Here is a 25,257-nt window from a genome sequence, read left to right as displayed (position 1 = left end):
TTCGTGACTAATCTCTACAATTAGAAATAAACACTGCATCCTCAAGAAGAGATTCAGTCCTTGGTTCAGAAATGCCTTTAACAGCCTGTGCTTAGCTCTAAGCATGCGCTTAGCTCCAAGCTTGCCCTTGCTGCTGCTGGGATCATGGCGAGCCACCTTCTTAAATGGTTAGACTGATGGTAGAAATAATCATTCTGTGATGCTCAGTTTTGTTGGAAAAAAACTTCTACCCATCTGGGGCATTTACAGAATCAATTCCTAAGGCCATCTTTTCAGTTTTAACAACATTAATTAGGGAAAAGCACTTCAATAGCAGAGCTTATCTGTGTTCATGGTGCTTGGTGGGGCCATTCACATAGAGGGTGGTCTTTAGGCTCAGACAAGATGAACAGGTAGACAGCAACATCTGCTCAGCTCTTTTTAGGTGCGTTGTGCAAATGGTTTTCCATCTCTTGCATCACCTCTGTGGTGCTTTTAATAATGAGCCTTATCACAGCCAACCTTTTTGCGCGGTCATGGGAATGTGCTGAGGCAAGCAAAACACTGTATATCTACCCGAAGCGCCGTTGTTTTCATACCAGGTAGCTGCAAGCGTAGAGTTGATGCTTCATAAAATTCTGACATCCTGGAAAGGGAGCCCTAGATCTGTTTTATACGCTGTAGTAAAGGTGATCTTTGGAAATTGTTTGTTGAATAACTCCGCAGTCTGCTGTACATCATTTTTATTGATGATAAGGAAGATGTCATCAGTATGGCTTGCCTTGGAGAGGAAGGAGGTGAGACATTCAGTCAGCTGAAAACATCATATTCTGTGTTAAAGACTTCAGTGGCTATTGCAGAAAGAAAATGTTCCTACTGGTACTCCTGGGTGTATTGGCTGCAAAGTTTATCAACATCTCCCAATGCTGTACAGGCCGGTGGCACATAACTCTGCAACTTCCAGGAGGTCCTTTGCTCTTGTATTAGGGCTTCTTATTTTTCAATGCCATTTGGTGGTAGTTTGCTGTGAATTACTGACTTTTGTTAGCAGTCCAGCCATGGGGATGGACATGTGCAGGTCTTTAACCTTCAAGCTCAGAACTGCGCCCCTGCCTGCTAAATACAGTTAGGGTGGTTTTATGATAGCTGCAAATTGTAGACTATTAGGGAAGAATGATTGGTTTTATGAGCGAAGCAGGATCTCTCTCATCTACTGTATGTGCTGGGTCATAAAGGGGTCACCTATCTTGTGTGGGATTTACGTGGGCTACTGCCCACTATGCTACTGAGAGCGGAAAACCATTACAGGATATTACGAGAAGCAGTTTACAGATTAAAGTAAAGCATACACTGCTACTAACCAAGACTATTTTGCAAATTGCCTCTCTCCTAAATCAGTTTGTGTCCACTGAAATCGCACAAAACAATTAAAAATTAATAATTGTCAAGGCAAATGCCGCCTTTCTCCTTCAGATGGGTCTTTAAACCTCTTGATAGAGCTTTTTCTTCTGGAGTTTTCCACCTTCAGAGGAAAAGTATTCTTTTAGCCCTGGGCATAAGGGATATACATGCATAATGGATTTGTCATGTTTCTATAGATCTCCGGGGTTACAACCTCAGTACCAAGACTTGAACACAGCTGTTTTATGCTTGTGAAAGGAATCGTAAGACAAGATCATCCGTAACCAGGAAAATAAGGAGTTAGTGACTTCACAGATCACCATTCTGTCTTATGGTTTAGTACTTGGGCTCACAACTGCATTCCTGTCTATCCTGGACAGCCTTGTATGTTCTGTACTGTCAAATCCTATAAGTTTTCTCCCTTTAGATATTATGCGATAAAGGCATCCCTGAGACTGGAGCCTTTCAGAGACTCCTGTTAGAGGGCAGCTGCCATAACCTCACTTCTAACACATCTCAGATATTTTCATCTTTTCCTTTGGGTAACTCTGGAAAGAGAGTGTACTTGAATCTTGAGAGTCCACAATATTTGTCATACCTGCATTTCATTTAATACCTAGTACTTTCTCGAGACATTTGCTTTCAGAAGCGTTTTCTTCCTATTTGTAGTTTTGATGGATTTTCAGCTTTTCCCATCCATTACTGAAAATGGGAATTAACCTTGAATTTGAAGATTCATAGTCTGGTCATTACAATATCCACAGCTTAGAGATCAGTCTTGTGTGAGCAGATGAATGCAGCTTCTTTGCATCCCAATTCATGGCACTATTTTCCTGTAGCTGTTGCCACTGGCTGCCAAAATAGGTAGATTGACATGTGCCCTATATGCCTCTTCCTTCCAATGTAATGACTGATTTGAAGGTAACTTTCATGAGATTTGGGCTTTCTTAGTGCCAGCCACTGGCTGATCTTTTGGTATTTCCTTGGATGTCGGCTGTACTATGGCCATGAGTAAATAGTGAACCATGGTTAGACCACACAGTGCCCTTCCAGATCTGTCCATAGGGTGAGCCACAGCACTGTACAAAAATACATCCTCTAACTCTTCTCCTTAACACCCTGCTCAAAGAAGTCTGGTATTTCTTCCCGCTGATGCCCTGGCCGCTGATGCCCACCATGTCAGAAGATCAGAGAGGATGAAGAAAACTTCTGCTGTCAGTATTCAAAATTTCCAAAAATCCAGAGAAGCAGCAATTACCACTCGGGCGGGACACCAGGGATTTCTTGAAATCCAGCATGTGTGAGCCCCAGCTAGATGGCAGTGTCGAAAAATGGGAGTTATTTCCCATGGTGGGAAGAGAGGATGTCCCATGTCAGCGTAGCGGGAGCCCCCTCCCAGCCGCTGATGGACCTGCTGCAGTTGAAGAGGTGCGGACTGGGCAGAGCTGCCACAGAATGCTGCCCACTGCTGTCAGCCACGATTAAAAAAAATTAAAAAGGTGAAAACTTATGGCAGCGCTTAGTAAGTCCCAGGTTATTTGCTCGGTGTATTAAGAGACCCGTGTGTCAGATTTTATATCGGTGCGTGCACCAGAAGCATATTTAATGTGCTGCACACAAAGCAATGATATTCTGTATTTAATGAATGTGTGTGAGTGTGAGTATTGATGTATGGCACTCGCTGGTGTGAGGAGCAGCCTTATTTTTGCAAATGAGGCCACCTGTTCCTCCTTCCCTGATTTGACAGGTTTTAGTCTCTTCACGGCAAGTGGGCGGACAGTTGGATTTGATTTACTGGATACTCTCCTCTAGTGTGATTGCAGCATAATTATATCGATAATCAGCTCCGTTTGTGGTCAAAATGTTCTCCGGCATACACACACTGACACATGCACACATATCCCAGATCGTAACACATTTAGAAAATGTGTCCCGCTTTTTGTTCAGAATGGTTAGGTTACGTGATAAATATAGATTGATTTTTTAAGAGCTCATAGCTGTTACTCAATCGACCAAGTGCGTGTGGTACACGATAAAATTTACAGTTACTCTTTGTAGGTATTTCATCAGGTAAGACTGGTTCTTGTTAGAGAAGTGCAAAAAATTGGATAATTGATTTTTTTTCTTTTTTCTTTTTCTTATTTTGATTTGCAGGTTCACCTGAAAAATGGGAAGGAGACTAAAGCCATGGCGGGGGGACAGGGGGAGGGAGGGGGTCGAGGGTGTCATGCTACACAGGCAAAGAATATACATTTTTCCACCAAAAAGAGTGATTAAAATTCATTTTGGAGAACATACAGTTTTTCACTCGTCTGAAACAAAAATTGTTCTATTTGTTTAGGCTTTGGCTGTTTTTTTATTTTTGAGCTTCAAAAAAGCATAAAGGTAGATATAATTAGAAACACCATTTCAATTTTAATAAGTATCGTTGAAAAGATTTTTTTAAAGGTTTTGTTTGGTTTTTTAGATAGGGTTGGGTTTGGTTTTTATTATTTTTAAACGTTTGATGCCCACTCATGGATTATCAACTGACCAAATATTTTACTGCAGGGAAAAATTGGAGGCACCCCTTCTCATCCTGCAGGCACAGCTGGACCTGCCAGCTGTCAGCAGTGGAGGCAGCAAATTTCCTACTTTCTCCATGTGCTCAGCTTTGGGCTAACACCTTTGAACCTCCAGCAATGGTCATACAAAACTCTTCTGTTGAAATATTTTTTTAGACCAAAAAAGCCATTCTTGTTGAATGCTTGAATACTCAAAGCAGAGCAACCCACTGCCCACGCTGGACCTGCTCTGGATAAACAGGCAATGTCAGGACTGGAGGTCCAGTCCTTTCCCACATACATGAAGTTAAATAGACCCTCTCCAACTTGCACATATATTGAAACTTCATCAGGACTGATAGTTTCTCAGTGATTATATTTCTCTTTCTATCCAGCTGCTACAAAAGCTCATTACTGCAAAGTATCCCTTGCCTTTAAAATATTTTAAGATGACCAAGCTGTGCCAAGGCAAGCATGCAGATGCCAGAGGTTATTCCATTGCTTGGTGTGATGCGCGCCAGTCTGCAAGACTAGGACAGACCAGTGGTCATTTCTTCTTTGACAGCACTAAAAAAAGGGAATCTTTCAACCTTAATTAATTGTTGTAGCAAAGGCTCCCTCTGCCTTCAGCTCTGCAGTTATTTCTCTCTGCAAGGAAACACCAGGCAGCAGGGGAAGGGGGTTGTCTTTCTCACCAAGAAAGTCTTCGTGAGCCTCTTTGGCCCACTTCCACAGCCTGGCAGATCAGGAGCCAAGGCAAGTTACAATTGCCTTGATTTTTTTCAGGCTGAAATGAACGATCTCGCGTAAAAATGAGCAGAAGGAAGTAACGAGGAACAATGGTGCTGGTTTCAGCAGCTGGTCAAAGCCAGGGTAGCAGAAGATGCTCCAGAGAAAGTTATGGCTTTAGCCTGTCCTGTATTGGGCAAGGTGTGGAAAATCAGTCCCGGGTAAATTCCTTGCATTGTGCCTTGGGTTTCAAAGTATTTAATGCAGAAGATAAATCCTAGTTAGATGGAGTTTATACTGTCTTTCTACTCTCTTCTCCCAACCCTCGTCCTTCCTGCTTCATGGGCGATATCCCAAAATACCTCCCTCAGTGATGTGATGGTATCGATGTCTGTGACACTTCTGAGGCTTGTGACATCACCACCCGGAACATTTCCAGTAAATGAGGCAGGACTAGGATGGTTTGCCAAAGTGGAAAATTTAATTTTATTGTTGACTACACTGAAACATGGTTGCTATAGAGTTTGAGTTTTGCCTTTGTGTTCTTCCTCTTGAAGGTAATTGTATGTTGTGCATCGCAGTCCACCAGCAAATGCCAGTGATAATAACAAATCTCACACCTGTGATGGTACCGTCCTGTATGTGATCACACATTGGGTAGGACAGAGGAATAATTCATCAGAGCAGTGGGAAAAGCTAGTTTATTTACATGCTGGAGGGAAAGGGTGGAAAGGAAACTTGGCAAGGAGGAATACCTAGTATCTTGCTCAGAAGTGATCTTAAAGATTACACATGTCATTAATAAGATAAAAACCCGTTTCTTATCGATTTTCTGACAGTTGTGTATTCTTAAATAGGCCAAGCAAAAATTATAATATTTTGTTTTATTTTGTGAACAGAAAGGATAAAAAACAATTCACTTCAATTCAGAAAAAGCCACAAAAGAATTCTTTCCCTATCCACAAGGAAAATTTCTCAAGATCTTGAAAGCATCTTTAAATAAAATGCATTGTGAAAGACGGCAATTCAAATAAGCTCATCTTTTTTTACATATAAAAAGCTAGAAACTATTTGCAGAGACAGATATCTCTGACTTGAAGTCACGTTTTTGGTGGTGAGGGGACCAAAATTCATCAGAGTCTACTCATAAGTCAAGTCTTCAATTAGTGTTTTGTTATCCTAAAAATAATGGAAAACTCTAGGAAGGCTGGAGAGTATTCAGTGTATGCATGCATGTGTGTGTATTTATGTGGGTATTTAATAGGGGTAGGTCTTTACCTTTAAAATTCCTATTTGAGTAGAGATTTAACTAGACCTTTGGCTTCTTCATACTCTGAAAAAGGAGTGCGTTAGCATTTTATTGGTGAAACGTGTGCATTCAAAGCCGGGCACGGCATTTAAAATCCCTTGGGAACCTTGTTTAATCATTTTCTCCCTGATAATGTTTGTGTTGCTCTTGTGTGGCTTTCTTGTTGTTGTTTCCTTACTTTGACTGTGATTTTATCTGCTCACCAAACAAATTATCTATTTATTTTTATGAACCTGTGCCAGAGAATTTATTTATTAAGATAATTGGTCCAGACAAAGGAAGAGCAGGAGATTTCCCCTCCAGACAACTGAACTTCAGTTAAACTTAAATGAAATTATGGAAAGGAAAAGGCTTCTTTCTGTTTCTTCTGTGTGAGCTGGAGATGGGCACCAACTCTTGCCCTCTCCAGCCTTGCTTCTGCATGTGTCACCCTTCCTGGTGCAACCCAAATGATGCACTGTGGGGAACACCTCTGGGGAGAAGTCAGTGTCTGCAATGGTGGAAGTGGATGGACACTGGGAATGGTCAAGCTGCAAGGGTACACCAGATCCACGGTCCATGCTGTTTCATTTGATTGTAGCAGCAATAAATGAATGACTAAAAGTGTTCACTTCTCTTCTCATGAGGAAGGATAATTGTAGCCCATCCACCTCCACGTACAGAGATTCATCCATCATTGATGACTTCTGTTGGATATGATCGATTGCATCCAAGATGCAAATTGTGTAGCCTTGGAGAGCTGCAGTTTTTTAAAATAAGAGCAGATTCTTCCAGCTTTTCCTATGTTGTCCCACTTAGAATCACTATTTCTGCATCTGAGACTTTCTGGCATTGATGTCCACATGATATAGTCCAGCCTGAAACAAGAACTGAAAGCAGACCCTACTTCTAGCTTCAACGCTTAGCTTCTATCTATAAAATACAGCCAGAAGTACCTTTCATTGCAGCCTTCCCCCTCTCCTTCCTGGTAGCGATTGTGGCTGTTATGATCCTCTCTAAGAAAAGTCTGTCTCACATGCAGTACCACGTGAAGTGTAATATCTAGGCACAATATGATCAGTTAAGAAAAGAGCTGCAGAACTTAAATGTTTTCCTGTCACTTGTTTTAGAGTGTTATATTGTTACTGTTGTGTTACGTGTAAAGCGAATGGAAAAGCAGACTGTGGGAAACTTTTTCTTGGTAGTATTTTTCCAGCTGTAACACAGCAAACAAATTGCCAAAAGCAATATCCATGCTCTGAGCTTTAATATTAAAGAGGAGGATATTTTTAGAAGCTTTACACAGAAAGTGCAAACTTTAGCAGCACAGTGGTGCACTAGTGAATTGACTGTATACTTTGGAAAGCCCTTTTTGCTGTGAGTGCGGATGGATGTGTCCTTGTTGAAGCTCCGTGCTCAGCCAAAGCCCAGATCTGCAGCTGGAGTCAGGCAGCAATGACCAGCTCCGTTCTGCTTACAAATCATGTACGGTGTTAAAGAAACTGTGGACTTTCTGGAGAAAACATATGGGAATGTTATCCTGTCTGGTGATCACGTTAATTTTTCCATTTCATTGTTTTCTGACTCAATGCCCGTTCCAGCAGTCCCCAGCAGCGGTGCCAGGCACCGGCACAGGGCTGCCCCAAGGACAGTGACATGGAGGGTGACATGATGCTTCTCTCAGCACAGCCCCGATGCAGCAACTTGAATTTTTCCCAAGGCACAAACAGCCCGACAGGGCGCAGCATCTCCACATGTGCTTAGCTCAGGTGGTATTTAGGGGTCCATATATAAATGGTATAAACCATCATTTTGAGTTCTGCACCTGGGATGCAGCTAGGGAAGGCAAGTTGGGATTTTGGGAAAGCAATAGCAAGAAGGATGTAGCAAAGCTAGGAGTACGGGTCATGGGTTTCTGAAATGCCCATCAGCACAATAGTCAGCAAACAGATAAGTAGATTGTGAGAAAAACAAAAAACACTGAAGAGTGTGTGTCCGTACAGGATCCATTTCTTCCCACTTTAGTAACTGGTCTAATAGAAGTTGATGCCTCTGCTTCCACCTTTGTCTCTCTAGCAAGAAAACGTGGGTGTTAGCTCTGCTGAAATGCTGTGTCCCCATCTCGCTTCAGTGGCAGTCGTTGTTGTGTGACGTTGGCCTGTGCAGGTTGAACGCAGGTGAAAACCAGTCCGGCATTTAGCAGATGTTGGGTTCAAAAACTCTAAGAGCTGCTGACTACTTGTGCTGGTCTTGGCTGGGGTAGAGTTAATTTCCTTCACAGTAGCTCGTATGGGGCTGTGTTTTGGATTTGTGCTGAAAACAGTGTTGATAACACAGGGATGTTTTCGTTACCGCTGAGCAGTGCTCACACACAGTCAAGGCCTTTTCTGCTTCTCACCCCACCCCACCCGCGACGAGGCTGGGGGTGCACAAGAAGTTGGGAGGGGACACAGCCAGGACAGCTGACCCCAACTGACCAATGGGGTATTCCATACCATATGACGTCATGCTCAGCACATAAAGCTGGGGGAAGAAGAAGGAAGGGGGGACGTTAGGAGCGATGGCGTTTGTCTCCCCAAGTAATGGTTACGCGTGATGGAGCCCTGCTTTCCTGGGGATGGCTGAACACCTGCCTGCCGATGGGAAGTGGTGATGAATTCCTTGTTTTGCTTTGCTTGCGTGCGCGGCTTTTGCTTTCCCTATTAAACTGTCTTTATCTCAACCCACGAGTTTTCTCACTTTTCCCCTTCCGATTCTCTCCCCCATCCTGTTGTGGGGGGAGTGAGCGAGCGGCTGGGTGGGGCTTATTTGCTGGCTGGGGTTAAACCATGACACCACTTCAGAATTTAAGTTTGTCTTCACAGCCATATTGACGGAGCCAGTGCCGACCTAGCAATCTTCCCTAGCAAGAAACAGATTGTACAAAGAAAAAAAAGTTCTTTACCGATAAATTAAACCAGATTTCCAAGTGATTTTGGCAAAAGATATATAAGGATTTTTGTACGGATTGCTGTTATGTCAGTTAGAGGGTGTGATTTTTTTTTTTTTTTTTTCTTTTTTCTTCCCCCTTCATGCTGCTATATGTCAGAGCTGGGCTAGCAAAAATTCAAATATAGACCAAGCTTAAGAATGCAAGTTGTATTTTACCATTACTCCTCAGGCTGGGAGCATGGCATGTACGAGAGCATTTCACTTCCATGAGTAGCAGATGAAATGAAATATCCATTTACTTTTCAGGCACAGAGATGGTAATAGTGGCTGGAGAAAGGAGATGACCATTTATTTTGAATACCAGTCATTGCAGCATAGTTATAGTAGAGTTAGGACTGGTCCACAGCTGTGCTGCAGCCAGTGGGTTTGAGAGTGGCAGGTTTGCCTCTCTGCTTGCCTAGGGATCATTTGTAGGTTTTTGAAACGCATCTGTATCAAAAAATGGTCTTGGGAGAGTTTCTGGGACAGGTCAAGCCTGTCAATACCTTCCCTCCAACCCATTAGTGTTCCCATCTGGAGCTGTGGGTTACACAAGCTGTGCTCTCCCATTTTTTAACTGGAACAAGTTCAATGTTAAATTATTAATCCTGACTGTCCTTCAGGTTTCTCTCCTTCGTTTTTACAGGTCCTGATTCAGCAAGATATTAGCATATATTTGAATTCAACTATGTGACTATTTCCATTGAAATAAAATAATAATAATAAAATTTAAAAACTTACTTTCAGTCCTAAAAGTGAAGCTTACACTTCATTGCTATAGCTGATCCCAACCTGAATGCTGGTGTCTGAAGCATATAGCAAAACGCTTTAATGGAGCCATAAGCTTAATCTTAACTGTTTAGCACTCTTAATGAGTCAGATCTTGAGTTTCTTGTTTAGTCTTGAGTCAGGCAAAGCTCTCCCTGAATTCTGCTGTGCTTTGTCAAAACTTCAGGATCTTGCTCCTACGGACTTTTCTTTTCTCTCTGTCTCATCTGCCCACTGTAATGCGCCGTCCCGCCGTGCTCACCATCCACCCCATCTTCACAATCCCTTCTCAGCTCACACTGCTGCCGGGAAGCTCATCAACCTTAACCCACCTCTTCAGACTGAGGGGAAAAAAGAGAGAGAAAGGGGAAAGGACACAAGGCAGAGCCTATATATCAAATAATCTTTGGGAGCCCTGGGGCGTTTTGCTTCTGGTTTGTGATGTTTGCCTCCTTGTGCTGAAGGCGCTTTGGGCAGGGACTCGGCCTCCCTCCCCGGTCCATCCCACCAGGCGCCCTCGCAGCAAGGAGCAATACAAATTCCAGATGGCATCCTGCCTCCGGAGGGACTTCCAAGGCCTTTCGGTTTGTTGCTAAACTAGCTGCAGCTTTAACTCCTAGCAAATGGGCTCGTTCCAGACAGGCACCAGGAGAAGACTAGAGCAATCCAGCTTTAAATGGCAATGCTATTAAAGCAACGACTCCGTGCATCAGTTCAAGTAATGTGCACTTTAAAAATGCATCAAATAGGTAAAAAATAGACTTCAAGTGACTTCATGCTTTTGTTTGAGGAAGGCGAGAGGGAATTAAAAATCATTAAAAGGCAAAACCAAATTCAGCTTATAAAGATATAAACCGATCGAGGAGGAAAGGAAACTGAACAGAGACCCTGAACAGAGACTTTGTTCAAAAGTTGCAGGAATCTGAACAGCAGGCGAGGTCCCCAGGCTGCTGCAGAGATGAGCATGACCTTGGCTAAGACTCTTTGCTTTTGCTGGGCTTATGTTTTACCTGGACTGTCTCAAGTATTCAGGCTGCAACCTCTTCCCAGCTGGGATTGTCACTGTGGATTCACATGGTGCCAAGCAGGAAAGGTCCTGAGTGATTCTGTGCTTCTGAGCACTTGGTAGAAAATAACTAATAAGATCTGGGGTTAATGTATGAAGATCAGGTATTACAGTTGATGTGCAAAGAGAATACAGCCTGCACAGAGTATTTCTATCCAGAAGTCCTATTTATTTATTTCTCACATCTGCAAGGAGCCCTAAGCCACAGCTGAAAAACAGTCACTTCTACGAAAAAATGAAATAGCTATTTTTACAGCACACAGTTGTTTTGGACAGGATATGAAGAATATCACATCTGATTGAAAGTATAACAGCAGCAGAGGTGGGCAGGATGTAATTACTCAAATTGTAGTTTGGCCAGGACACCAAAAATACCTAGCATAAAATACTACCAGGTTGTCAATTCCTTTCTGTGTCTGGGACATGTACCTAATAGCTCCTCCAGAGATGGCACCTCCCCCAGCAAGGGTAATTCTCCATCGAAGGACAAGTATAATCAATTCAATTGCTCAACCTGTTTCGTGCAATACTTTGTTTTGCTTAACAGCCTCCTTTTCCAAAGCTGTCTAAACCCAAACCTATTAGCTTGCAAAAGCTGCCCAAAACAGTGTGGCTGCAGGGATCCATGACATTCTTAAACTCGTGTAACACATATGGGTTTTAAATCCTCACTTGTTCCATGAGATGGAAACATGCTCCTTGGATGGATTAGGCAGAGGAGGTGAGTGATAGTGATGTGCATGCATTAATTTTAAGAAGTGCCTCATGGGTGGCACCTAGGCTTTCCTCTCCCCCCTGGCCATGCTGGGACAGAGGATCTCATTTATGTGGGGGTTTGTTAGGAGATCTTGCTTTAGTCAAAGAACCAGTCCTGAAGCCCTGAACTGTAATCAGAGCAGGATGAGTGAAGGAAATCACCAAAGGGAAAGAAAGAGGAAAGGAAAAAAGAAAAAAAAAAAGAAAAAGAAGGAAGGTAGTAAATTCAGGTTTTTACAGCCATTGCACATTCCCTTCATCATACAGAACCCACAGGGGTAACCTGCAGTAGGTCCAAAGCCCTTTTCATCTCTCCCTGGATCATAGGGCAGTTACGCCTCCTTTTCTCCCTTAGAGAATGGAAGGGTTTCTGCAATAAGGAATTATTCCTTGAAATTTGTAGGCTGATTTTCATGCATATAGTCTTTGGACAGCTTGTTCTCACCGATTTCTCTTTCTGGTGGTATTATTCATATAAGAAGACTCTCTTTAAGAGAGTAAGGGCTTGCAAGAGTAAGTTGACGAACACTTTCACAGGGGGGGAAAAAAAATCTTTTTCATTTTTTCCTCACTAGCAGTAATTTGTGGCTCTATATTTGAAAGCTGCTTTTTACTGAATATAAAATTACTATAATCCTGAAATGGTCTCCAAAGTGCCACAAAGTTGTATTTAAAATGTATGTTAATCTTTACATCACATATGGCCTTCTTGTTTCCTGCTTTTACAATTCCTTTCACTTCTAAGAATTGTTTTTTATTTACACCTCTGTGAAAACAGAATCAATTCCCCCATACACACTGTTGCATATTCTTTGGAGAGAATATATTGATTGGAAAACCTTCTACCAGTCTTATTAATCTCAAGCAGTATTGACTATGTACAGTTGTATGTACCAGTTGTACATGTGGAAAGCTCACAAAATAACAATATCAATAATGTTCTGCAACAGAAACAATCATTTTATAAATAATGAATGTGCCATGTTGAATTCTACAGGTATTTGGGGCACTTTTTTACTTTTACAGGCCCTGTGTCCAACTTCGTTGACACCAATATAAATAAAAAACAAATCTGTTGCATTCAATGCAGTTACATTTGTGCAAGAGCCAATATAAAAGAATCTTAGAGCAGTCGTTTGTCAAATGAGAAAGTAGGACATGGCATAAGTACCATCTGTGGAGAGTGATTCATAAGACAAGAATGCAGCATAATCAGTTAAATAAATACTACCCTTGTGTTTTGTAGTCTAAATGGACCTTACTCCAGCACAAATCATAGTGCAAGGTCAAAGCAATTGCAGGGACATGTGGAATTTGTTATTCTGATTCCTAGAACTATGAGGAATTAACTTCTCTTTAAACTGGAGAAAAGCCAGAGACCTGCAACTATTCTCTTCCACATAGAGCAGGATCTTAATTTCTGCCTGGAGGGACACGACACGAGAAGCTGGAGCAGGTTTTAACAAATCAACTGAGCTGGAGATGTGAGTTTTTGAGAGAAGATATCTAACATCTAGTGCTAATCCGTATCTTGGCTGTGCTGGGTCGCCACAGGGTCCGGGTGAGCACACAACCAGCGTGGAGCGGTTGGCTCCCTTTGTACAGCTAACTGGGTAATTCCCCACGACCTCGGATGAACAGTGGTGGTTTATAAAGGTTTCTGTGTAAGAGTAGCTTAAACCCAGCCCAAGCTCTCAGGGCATAGGCAGGTTTGTTAGATGCATGGATTTGCTGGTGCTCTTGGGAAGCTGCAGGAGTGTCCAAAGCCTTGGAGGTAGAGGTGAGGGCGCTCCAAGAGCCAAGGCACCTCTCGCAGAAGAAGGCACCTCTCGGACTGGTTTCTCATCTGCTGGGGAGGATGTCATCACTGCGTATGTGTTCGGTCAAGGAGATGAGAGGTGGGCAAATATAAAAGCAGTGCTCACACGTCATCTGGCAAATGAAGAGCGTGACTTGTGGGCAAAAATATTTCACCCATGTCCTCCTTTTTCTCTCAAACTTGGATTTTGCAAGGAGTTTGCTTTGGGTGTCCTCTGCTTAGGAGGAGGAGCCTGTGCTTTTCATAATTTTGACTGCATCAGAGTCATGATATCCTTCAAAGCCAGAACAAAGACTAACATAATAAATACTTTAACAATGACTAAGCCATTTAAACAGTTACTTTAAAAGGTACGAGATTGCTATGTTGAAAGATGCCACATATAGTTTAGTTTTTCTTCACTGTACTATTATTATTTGAATCATCGTAGGTCCTAAAGGTCACTAGCAAGATTAGTATTCAGTATCACCAAACTCTAGTGAAACAAAGACCCTGCTCAAAAGAGGTCTGAAATGTCAAGTGATGAGAATGAGAAAAGAATTAGAAGGAAAAAGGTGACATGACTCATCCCAGGGTTACACAGCGAGCAGGCAGCAGACCGAGGAATGGACCTGGGGTCCTGTGGCTGATAGCTGTGATTTTTCTTCCAGATTACATGGCCTCTCAGTTACCTTTTCTACTCAGATCTGTTTCGTCACTCTTTAGCTATTGTCACACTCAAACTCAGCCCCGTTTTGGACTGCAGTGGACTTGTGCCAGGAGGAAAGTGCCCTTTAGTTATCAAGTGTCAGACGGATATCTGAAGACTGGGTGCTTTGGTTTAGCACCCCCAAGCTTTAAATTCTTATTTCAGCAGTGCTTGGGTTTGGGTGTGCCACTTTGGACCAACTCCCTCATCATTTTGATTTGGTTAATCACAGCTAAAATGACTCAGGCACATACGTGCAAACAGGGCCGGGACCCAAGGAGTATGCGTCTCCCTCTGCATTTCTAGAACTTCTTGTTCTTGCTTGTTCCAATAATAAAAAAGGAAAAGCCTTTCTTTGGTGGCATTTTGGCATTTCTGCTGCTGTGAATCATCAAGAGGTATGTAACAACAAGAGGAAACTTTTCAAAACTTATTGGCACTAGAAGGAGGCAAATGTTTATTTTAATCCAGCTTGCTTACATTTTCCCCTCTCTTTTACAATTCCATTTGTAAAAGGGAATGCAAATTACTGACATAATCTTAAACATGCAAAGAAGATGAGCTTTTAGAAACTGTATGGAATGTACAATTCTAAATCTCTACAAAAGTGCAAAACATTTAACTCAACCAAATTCTAGTATTTGGGCACTGTCTGAAGGACAAAGGATGCTAAAAACATTACAAATGCACTAGCTTAATTTTTCAGTTTGTGATGGATTAGCTTTAACATGCATTTTAATTTGTAGTTGGATTTTATCAGCTGTAGACAAAGTTTGATAATCTCTTCTTGTTTAATTAGCACAATCCTCTTAGGAGGGAGAAATGCACAGACAATAATAATTTACGTTCTATGACAATTTCATACTGACAACCTGAAATATCTTCTTTCTTCAAAACATACCTACGTGTGGTTCTTTTAAACATCTCTGTCCTACCTTCTCCTTCATAGTGCATGCGTGTGTGTGTATGTAAGGGGGGAAAAAAGAGAGGGAGCTTAGACAATAAAATGTTTCCTCTGCGTAAAGAGCCAAAGGACGTGTAAATAGACTGCATAAATAACAGCCGGCTCCCTAGAAACCAAGAGGCACACTCATATAGAGACTCAGCTCCGTTACGCTGCTTGAAATGTGAATCGACTCATTAACATTGAAGCTTTACTCTGGCTTTTTTTTTGCATGGATGAGGTCTGAATCTGGCCCTTTGTTTCCATGTAGAACTAAGCATTTGTTGTTTTTCTGGAGACTTGAATCCTTTCTCTGGGACGGGGCGGGGGGTATTTTCTCCTGGTATAAAGCAAAGAAACTTTCTTGCCTCTGTTAAAGTTTCGCCCGACGGATCCATCCTTTTCACACTGACACTGTTCTGGTTTGACGTGCTGTGCACAGGGCCCTTCCCACGCAGGAGTAAGGGGCTGCTCGTGGCGGTGCTTGGGACTACTTTCATCAGGACCTGGGGGAGATGAATTAACACTGGACCAGTAACCTGTACATCTGTTTTGGAGTTAAGCCCCTATCACCAGGTTCATAAGGTTAGCATGGGCTGTTGTAGGGGCAGGGAACGCGCTGAACCACCCCATCCCAAGAGGTGCTGGTGTGCAATGCCTCGGCAGTTGAGATGCTCGGGAAGCCTGTGGTAGAGCTTCCCAACATCCCCAGGGTGGGCTGGAGAGCAGAAGAGAGGCCCTGAGCTCTCTTCTCCATGCTAGCAAAATCTTGCCGAGGCAGGGAGCAATGACCTGGTAGCTGTACTGTCCCATTCGGCTCATCCGCACAGCTAAGGCAGCCGTCTCCGCTGACTGCAGTCAGGCTTTACCCTTCCACTGGGAAGAGCTCTTTGAGCTTCATGGTGTGTAAGGCCAGTAGGAGCAGGGTTGAGTTTGCTCTATATCACATGCGTACACACATATAAACGTAGAAACCTGACATAAATATTTTAGTGCATATTTTACACTGCAAGGTTTTTTAGGTCAAACTTTAAAAGGACTGCATATATTTTTTCACTTATGCCTTCCTTTGACTCTTTTTAAAAATCAAAATCTTCCCCTCTGATTCCAGCAAGCCCTAATGGCAAATTAATGCTGCTGTAATAACTCGGGCTGTGCCTTTGGAAGGCATCAGAATATTCTTTTATTGCAGCTGTATCTAAAAAGGTCTCTCCAGTGCCCAGCCCTCTGTGAGGCTGTTTTCCCATCCTTCCCTGCCAGTTTCCAGGCTGGAATAGATGAGCATTGCTACGTAACCACTGGTGGCTGGAACAGCACTGTCAGAGGTATCATTTTCAGGCACGGTTTCAGTATGCTTGTTCTGACCTTTAGGGGAAGCAACAGTGCCCTGACATTTATGTTGGTTTATATCCCCTGCAGTCCCTTTTCAATTAGAACTCATATCTATAGGGCTCTCTCTGAGTACCCTGCAACCATTTATGACAAATCCTTGATGAACCAGCGCTGAATGGACTGGACGGTGCTTTCACCTGGCTTCCAGGCTGCCCTGAACATCAGGAATCTCCTTGATTTGACCCTCTCTGGATGTATTATTTTGGTCATGAAAATCCCAGAGCTGCCTTAAAAAGCTGTGGTGTTTCAGATAGAGGTTTTGTGGGAATATTCAAGACTTCAGTGATGCAAAGCAAGAGGGCTGCTATCCATGTCGATGAGACTGGTGGTGTTCCCCATGGGGAGCTTGGCTCTTAATGATGTGTAAGAGTGGCTGCTGGACTGGGGAGAGGTTTGAGAGCAGCCAGCCACAGAGATGACTCCATCCTCTGTCTTGCAGCAGGCTGCCCTGTGTCGTTGTTAGCTGCTATATTGGAAATATTGTGAAGAAATGCACTTAATTAATTAGCTGTTAAAGCCTGGTTCCCCTCTACTGTCTGTTCACACCGATGCCTCTACCTTCTGTTCCCCAGAATTTTACCTTTGAAGTAGCTTCTTTGAAAACTCCTATTCTGCATGCTCAGGCTCAGTGGACTAGGATCACACTTCTTAAACTCCTTGCATCTCCTGATTATTCCTTTCAGAATAAACATATGCAGATATTGTTGCATTTCCTTGCTTAATCTCAGCAGGCAACTTCACTTTAAAGTATCTTCAGGTAATTACTACCCAGCCCTTTCCACAGCAGCTTTTCTGACACAGGACACAGCTTCCCGCATGACAATACCCAGATCAAAGAGCACTCAAATATTGTTTTATCTTTTGTACTAATGCTGCACTGGGCCATCACGTGAGGGAAGATCTCACCCTGTGTTTGAAGACCCCAAAACAGAGCATAGTTCAGCATTTGAAGCAGTGATTTATCACTGCCCATGGGTGACTGCGTGGCCAAGGGAAGGGTCTCCCAAGAGGAATCTCAGCTGAAGGGGCTGAAGCTTAGAAGGGAGGATTGCACTAAGATATAAGTGATAGCAAGTGTACTCATTTTTATGTGGGGCAGAACAGAGTTTATTTACTTCTATTATACACCAAACAAAAGAGTTTGTCCCCTTTTTTTTACCTGTTTTGCTGCTGGCCATAGTAGGCAAAAGGAGTTAAGTGCTTTATTCATAGAGGCAGTGTGAACCTGTGTGCAAGCTAGATAGAAAACCCAAGAATTCTGCTTACAGTAAATCACATCCTGCCTTTGCCTACCAGTAAATACTATTATTATTATTATTATTATTATTATTATTATTATTATTAAAATTTTAAGACTATCAAGCAGTGTTTTGCAGTGCAAGCATTAGGAGGCACAGCTGAGCCTCTCTGACTTGATCCAGCAGAGGCAATGTATGCATACTAATGAATTCATTGCCTTATTTGTCTCCTGATATGTTTTAAAAGGTAAATTAATGTTCTTCTACCTGATCTTTAATGAATACCTTACATCCTGCATTAGGAACTCATTTACTTTCCTAAACTATTGCCAGCACCAGTCACGAGGAACAGTTAGAAATTTGCTGGTGCAGGAAATGGTAGTCTTCAGAGCCGCAGATTACTTTGATAATGGAATTCTTCCCTTTTCACACCTATGCTTGCAGCTGGCATAGTGTTTATATCCAGCTGATGAGCTGTATTTGAAAGATTTTTGGAATAATTAAGATTTCAAATGAAAACAGTTGCACATCCCCTTTTTTTTTATCGACATGTATATAGGAAGCTGTCTTTTACTAGTGTAAGCAAAGAGAATGATTGATACTCCCTTAACATTTAGGGGCTGTCTTAAATGCAGTGCTATCATTTTCTTAATATAGCAACTTTTCAGAGAGACTTTTTATTTTACACAAAATTTTTTTTTTTTGTTTTGCTTTGCCTTGCGCACCCTGCCATTTCCACAGCCACTGTAACCACCTTCCCCCAAGAGTCACGGCGGCTGCAGCTTTCAGACACAGCTGTGACAGAGTACTCAATCTACACAGTTCATAATAAAGACTTCTCTTTTTGTGGGTGGTAAAACATAAGGAAACACCACGTGGGGACAGCTTGGGGGTCCATCAAATCTGCTCTGGCAGTGGCCATCACCAGATGAAGCTAAGAGCCCTCCAGATGTGAGCTCCTGTAGCACATCTCCAAGAAGTTGCTCTTTCCTGTCGTTCTCAGGGTCTTAGCACAGTTATGATCCTTTTGAGCTGGTCAAACCACCAAGCTTTGCATCATGCTGTGGTTCCCCGTGTCTTGTGCCACAAGAGCAGAAATGCAGGAGGAAGGGCTGCAAGCAGGTTAGCCTCCGCATCAGCTACTAAATGCTGGACTACTCTACATGCACTGCTGCACCCCGGGGCTGTCAAATCACAGCCATTGCCTAGATAAATATGGGATGCATGTTTTTAGCAGAAAAGTCTTGCCCTGTCTGTCTTTGCTTTCACATCCCCACTGAGAAAATGAAGATAAGGATCCTCAATTCCCTCCTGAGAGAACAGTGAAAGGTGTTTGTTTATCTGTGTCCAGTACCAGGAAACACAGAATGGCAAATGTTTATTTTAATGTTGCTCTGGAGGAAGGGAGCGGACTTAAGGTGGTGGCAAGAGGAAAGTCTGGCTAATGAATGACAAAGTCCAGGTCCCTGTCAGTCACTGTTGCTCCGCGGCAAGTTTTATTGCCCTTTTATTTCACATTCCAGTAATCCGAGTGTTGCAAGCACAGAGTAAGGGACGGCCCATGTCTGAGAGAGCTTTCAGTTTAACTGAGCAAGAGATGAAAAAGCCAAGGAGAAAAAGAAGGCAGAGGCAGGCCCAGGTGGAGCAAGATGGGCAAAGTCCACATCTCCTGCACTTTTCCCCGCTGCTCTGTGCGTTGGACCAGACTCTTCCCCAGAAACATGGTGTGTGAGTGAAGCGATGGTCAGAGACACGTGGTGCGGGATGGCCCTTGTCAAGGCATCGAGGGTGATGCATGAAGTGGACAACTATGTGCCATGAGGTGTAGCAAAACCCTACTGCAAGGCTTGGATTTTTATCTAAGGATTTTTTCTTGGATTTCTGGTGGGAATGCAGCCCAAGCAGCACCTGCACAGGTGTGTGCTGTGGGAATGCTCTCCCGCAGCCTCCCGGTCCACCAGCCAGCAGGGAGGGGGTCTGCCGTGGGCACTGCTGTGCTACTGCATCACCCCGGCTGCTGCACCATTCTTAGTACTTTGGATTACCAAAGCCCTTTGGTGCCAATGAGAGTTTTCACACAGATTTTAGCTGGCACTATATCCAGCCCTCGCTGGATAATTTCTTTGAATAATTTAGTCATTTAACATTTTCAAATTAAGTATAAATTTTAAAAAAAAAAGGTGAAGAAGGAAAAAAAATGGTTGGTTTTCTACTACCAATTTTAGAGTGTAATATTTCTGACAGTATGTGTAAGTTTCTCCATGGACAAAAGATCTCGTGATTTATCGAGCCATTTATTAATTAGAAGATTACAGCAAGACTGCTTCCCAGTAGCAAAAAAAATAGACTTAGAGTTAATTACAAATTCTGCAAAAGAGTATAAGAAGATTCATAATCTCGTTCATCCTTTCTTCCTGCTTCAAGTTATCCACAAAAACACTTAAAAAATGTTGAACTTTAAACCTGCTAAATCCTCTTCAGCAAAAAGACCTTAAACTTAGGTAGGTGCTGTTATGCCCATTCTTAGCCAGGTGAGGTCTAAATGCATGAAATACCATTTCAGCATTAAACCCTGTCTGCATCTGGGTTGTTCTGCTCCTTCTTCACCGGACCTGAGCTGTGCCCCCCGTGGAGGCCTTTGCGTTCCAGTGTCTGCAGAAGTTCTTCTGTCCATTCCCTGTGACGTCTCCTCCATGATCCACATCTTTCTCTTCACTCTTTAAGGACCAGCTCCCTGCCCTTAAAGCACTGTTAGAAGACTATGGTTCCTGATACCTGTCCCTCTCATATCTCCACTTTTGTGAAACAAGAAAATCTGATTCTTATCTTTTGCTAAGAGTTTTGTTCCTATTTCCCATAGGATTTTTTTTTGTCAGCTTAATAGCCACAAGCTCTCTCTTTGCACTTGATAATCCCTTTGATCTTCTTCACTCATTGCTCAGCAGAGTGCCATAAGGATGTTACTAGCTTTAATCTTTTTTGCTATTGATCAGTAATATTCCTGTCTGCTGCTTCTCTGTGATTCCTTTGCTGAAATTGCCACTACATCCCCGCTATGTTTTCGTGGAGGAAGTGTCATAACATGGGTAGTGCTTCAGGAGAAGTTCACAGTTGTTGGAATAAACAAAGAGTTTGAGAAGAAGGGTTAAGACCAATAACAGTAAATTTATTGGATGTTTTAGATATTTCTGCTGTAGTATTTTTTATAGATGGGGAAAAAATTACATTTAATCCTGATTTCTGGTCTTTTGAGTTGTCTCCACTGCCTTTCTCTTCAAGGCAGGAAGAAGGAATTCTATAAACTCTATGAGCTCCCATTTCTTGTGTCTCTCAGTGCTTTGTGGATGGAATTATATCCTTTTACAAGGCAAATATGATGTTTCCAAGAGCGAATCATAACAAATTCAACTCGAGATCTGAGAACACCTAGCGTTCCTTCCAATTCTTGAAGTAGGTCATTGCCAAGAGCAGATTAGCTGATGGTGTCACTGGTGATAACAGGGGATGCAAAGGAAAACCTAACCTTCTTTACACAGTTATGTTGCCTAACAGCAATAGTAATAATTAAAAAAAAACCCATGCCGTGAAGAAAGTGAGGCCAGTATGACTCAGAGATTCGCAAAAGGTAGGCACTGGATCAAGAAGGAATCTTTTGCATATGTTCATTATTCTGGATATAATTACACTTCTCTGCAAATATGCTTCACCTGCCACATTTTGTATATAGATTTTTAATCGTCTAGGTTGTGAGGTGGGGGAGGAAGGAGACAGATTTGGGTTTGCCCATTATACGTATCAGGAGTCTTTGCAAAACTGTAATTCAAATGTGAGTCAGAATTTTGAGTGCTCCAAGGAATGAATCACAATTACAGACTTTTATGAAACTAAGATTGTAATGCATCAGTGGGACAAATTACTTTACGTTAATCTGTTAATCATTTAAAAAGGCTAGAGTTTGGGGTGGTGGATTCAGCTCACACCTTGCTACAAAGGAGTGCTCCACTCTGCCACAGGTAAGGAGATGGAAAAGGGGGAGTCTCCACGACCCCCTTTTTTCTAAACCCTCTCAGATGAAAGGTGGCTCTGCTGGGTAGGGGGGAGGTCAGGTGAGGTTTGGTGGGTGTTTACTCTCGTAGTGCCATTTCCACCTGCTATGGTTGGAGGTAGTACCATCTGACCTGCTTATATCTTTTTTTTTTCTTAGTTGATTAAATAAATTAAAGAAAGAACTTTCTGTTTGTTTGAATTCTAAGCAAGCAGGAGCTATTGCTGCTCTACTTATATGACTGAAGGTCTTGCATTCCCAGAGGAAGGACTCTCTTCCTCACAGCCTTGTGTTCAGACTTATTTTATAACCAGAAGCGAAGCTGAGTTCCTCTACTAGATCAGAGGCTGCCAGTGCTGAAGTGTCGGGGCTTGTGATGTATAGCGGAGTGTCGCCTGTACAGAGAGAAATTCTCCTCTACACTCCCTCTGTATTTATACCTTGTATCTGTGAGTTATTGCATATTTTCCTGGCCAAGGTCTTGATTGCCTGAGAAAAGAGTAATGGGCATAAGGGAAAATTCCCTATCTGGCTTCACCCTGGAATCTGGAAGGTGGCTATTTCAAGCCGTGAAGCCACCTTACTCTTTCTGACCCTCTCCCCCGTGCAGTTACCACTGCTGTCACTTGTGTCACCGTTGGACTTAACAGCCCCTGCTGAGATCAGGGGCTCCGTACCACAGACACCAGTCATGGGCAGTTCATGCCCTGAAGACTTCTATAAATGAGGCAGACTGAGCATAAAGGGAAAGGTGAGGTGATTCATCACAGTCACACAACTCAATAATGCAAAGCTTGAAACCTGCTGATGGCCAGCATAGCACCCGCACTGCTGGTTTATGTAATAGTTCTGTATTTCTATGTAATATTGCATAATATCAAATACCCAATTGTGTAAAATGTGAGAAGGCAGATGAGAGCTGGTTATAGGCACCTGCAGGGTGGTGTTTTCCATGAAGCATTGGGGGAGCAGAGCCAGAACTGGTTGGGAGGAACCAGAAAAGCAAACGGAAGGGGACCAACACCCTTCCATCCTGCTAAATTGTATTTAACATCTGATCTCACAGCTCATCCTCACTGGCCTGGAGCACTGCTAGCAGTTATGACTGGTGGTATTTTAGGGACCACGTATCAGGGGCCTTATCAGGCAGGGGCTGGAGGTAGAGGTAGTGCAGGAGCAACTCTGGATTTCTAGATGTTCCTCAGTTTGGGGAAAACTGTTGGTTTTAAAGGAGTTGGAGAGCCCATCTGGGACCCAAAGAGTGCAGTCACATCATATTTATGGGCTAGAGCCAGGCTGCCAGAGGGACTGGCTGTCCATCTGCAGCCCCATTTGATCACTGTCATTCCCATGGGGACCCACTGTGCTCCCCAGCCCCTGCTGCCCACCCCAGCAGGCATCCCCGCTGCAGGCGAGAGCGCGATCGGCTGTTTCACAAAGCTGGAGTGTTCACTTTTAGGATCATTTGCTGTTTCTTGAATTATTTATTGCAATTATGCTGCTGATCCACAGAAGCATTGCTGCTGTGCATCATATCCAGATGTCTGCAAATGCACTCCCAGGGCCAGATCCTAATTTTAGCTGCTTCTGCAAAATATTCTCCTCTGGACTAAGGCCCCGTTTCTGTTCCTGTTGAACTCTACAGCTAAGCAGACTGCTGGCTTGAGGAGCTAAATACTGTGCCTCCGAAAAAAAGGGCTCAGTGAAGGGCCCAGATTTTACCTGTGCAAGATGATAACGAGACAGGCTTCCTCGGCATTGTTTAAAAGTACAGGAGGCAGCGTGGAGACCTCTTGCATGGTCAAGAAGCAGAGAGCTGGAGCCAGGGCAGAATAAGGATGAAGATCATTCGCACCAAGGACATTGTGACTGTGCAGGTCTACCCCGTCCTTTCCCCATGCATGGTAAAGCCCCGAGACTGCAAATCCTGATCGAGCCTTTGGTACCACATGGGAGCTGCAAATGGGTTTCTGCAGCGCGGGAAAAATCAGGTCGTCTGTGACCTTCTGTTAAAGGTCAGAGCAGAAACCTAGGCTTTAGTGAAGTCAGAGCAGTGATATTCATAAAAACTAACTTGTCATCAGGAGACACTGTAATCCAACCTGCTGCTCCTCATCGAAGTGAATTACTAAGCATACTTAATAAGATGCATCTATATAAGTTGTTTACTAGCAACTTGCTGTCAGGATTGCTTTTGCTTTGTTTGATGACATGCCGGGCCAGCCTGGGAGATGGAGCTGTCTCCCACTACCTGCAAATGACTCCCCAGGGAAAATGACCACCCACCACATATCAGAATCAGGGTTTTATTTATCTGAGCAGTTCTGAGTTGTTTATATACTGGTCTTGTTAAGATTTTTAGACTGAAGTTTATTTTCCCGTTCTTCTGATCGACTGGCTCATAGGCCAGTTTGAACAGTGGGTAGGAAAGGAGTAAATATCAGAAAATCCACAAAATGTGTGAGATGGGGAACCAGTCCTGCTTCTTCTCACAGTCCCCTTCGCTTACCAAAGTAAGCAACTGATGTGTTATGAAGCTGTGCGTGTAGGAGCACACTGGGTTGTCCCACCACGAGGGAGTTTTTGTGGGGGGCTCACATATCTATTTATTGCTGGCATTATTATTGACACTGCGAGTAATTTTATGTATACAACACCTCCTGGCTGAGCATTTGGGGCACTGTGCAACTTTCAAAGCGATGCAGGAGGCTTAACAACGTGGGATTCAAATCCATGCTGCTTGTAAAAGGTATAATTATTGTATGGTGTGTTTATTAATAATAAAAGTCACGGTGGGTAGCTTTCTGGCTGAACTGCTGTGAGAAATGGGATGCTTCCACCATCTCTCAGTGGGCCTTCCCATTCCAGACAGCAATACTCTAATTAACTTTTGTCAAGTGGTTCATTGAATCTAGCAAAATGGAGCGATCCGGAGGTGCCTATAGATCTGTCAGCTGCTACCTGAAAAATGACTTTCTATTCTCCACAAGGAAGGCAGGGGAAAAAAACATTTGCTAATGATCAGTTTTCTAAATGCGCTGTGTCCTGGGACAACAGGTGAACATGAACAGAAGGGACACTTGGGGGAATGGAGCAAAAACCAAAACTGTCAGGATTCATAAAGGAAAGAACCAGAGGGGAGGAAAAAAAGAAGGAAAATCTTCCCCAAATTGCACGGCTCAGTAAGGACATTTATGCAAAAGGTGGTAATAGCATTTCTCTTAAGATGGAAAATAATGACGAACTACTGAGACTGAAATTTTTAGTGTCCATTTGAGGAAGGGTTAAAAAGCAGCAATACAGCTTTCCTGGAGCCTGCATGCATGTGTAAAATCAAAAGCCTGAATCGTAAATTCTTATCTCCCTCATCTTTCCTCTCTCCCAAATTCATACATTTTAATACAAGAAGAGACTATTATGATCATTTTTTCTGACTTGGAGCAGGATCTGAAGGGAGCTTATTTCCATACGAGGGTCCTGCTGTGCCTTTCCCATCCCTATGGTTTTCTCTCCACGCTTGGATTTTACATTTTCCTGGGGTCTCGCAGCCCACCGCACCATCCAGCGGCACTGCTGCATTCCCATTGCAATCTGCCTGCGTACACAAAATTGCAAGATTGGCACCTTTGATT

This window comes from Calonectris borealis, chromosome 12, assembly GCF_964195595.1.
Source record: "Calonectris borealis chromosome 12, bCalBor7.hap1.2, whole genome shotgun sequence".
Lineage (NCBI taxonomy): Eukaryota > Metazoa > Chordata > Aves > Procellariiformes > Procellariidae > Calonectris > Calonectris borealis.
This window is presented reverse-complemented; position numbering follows the sequence as displayed.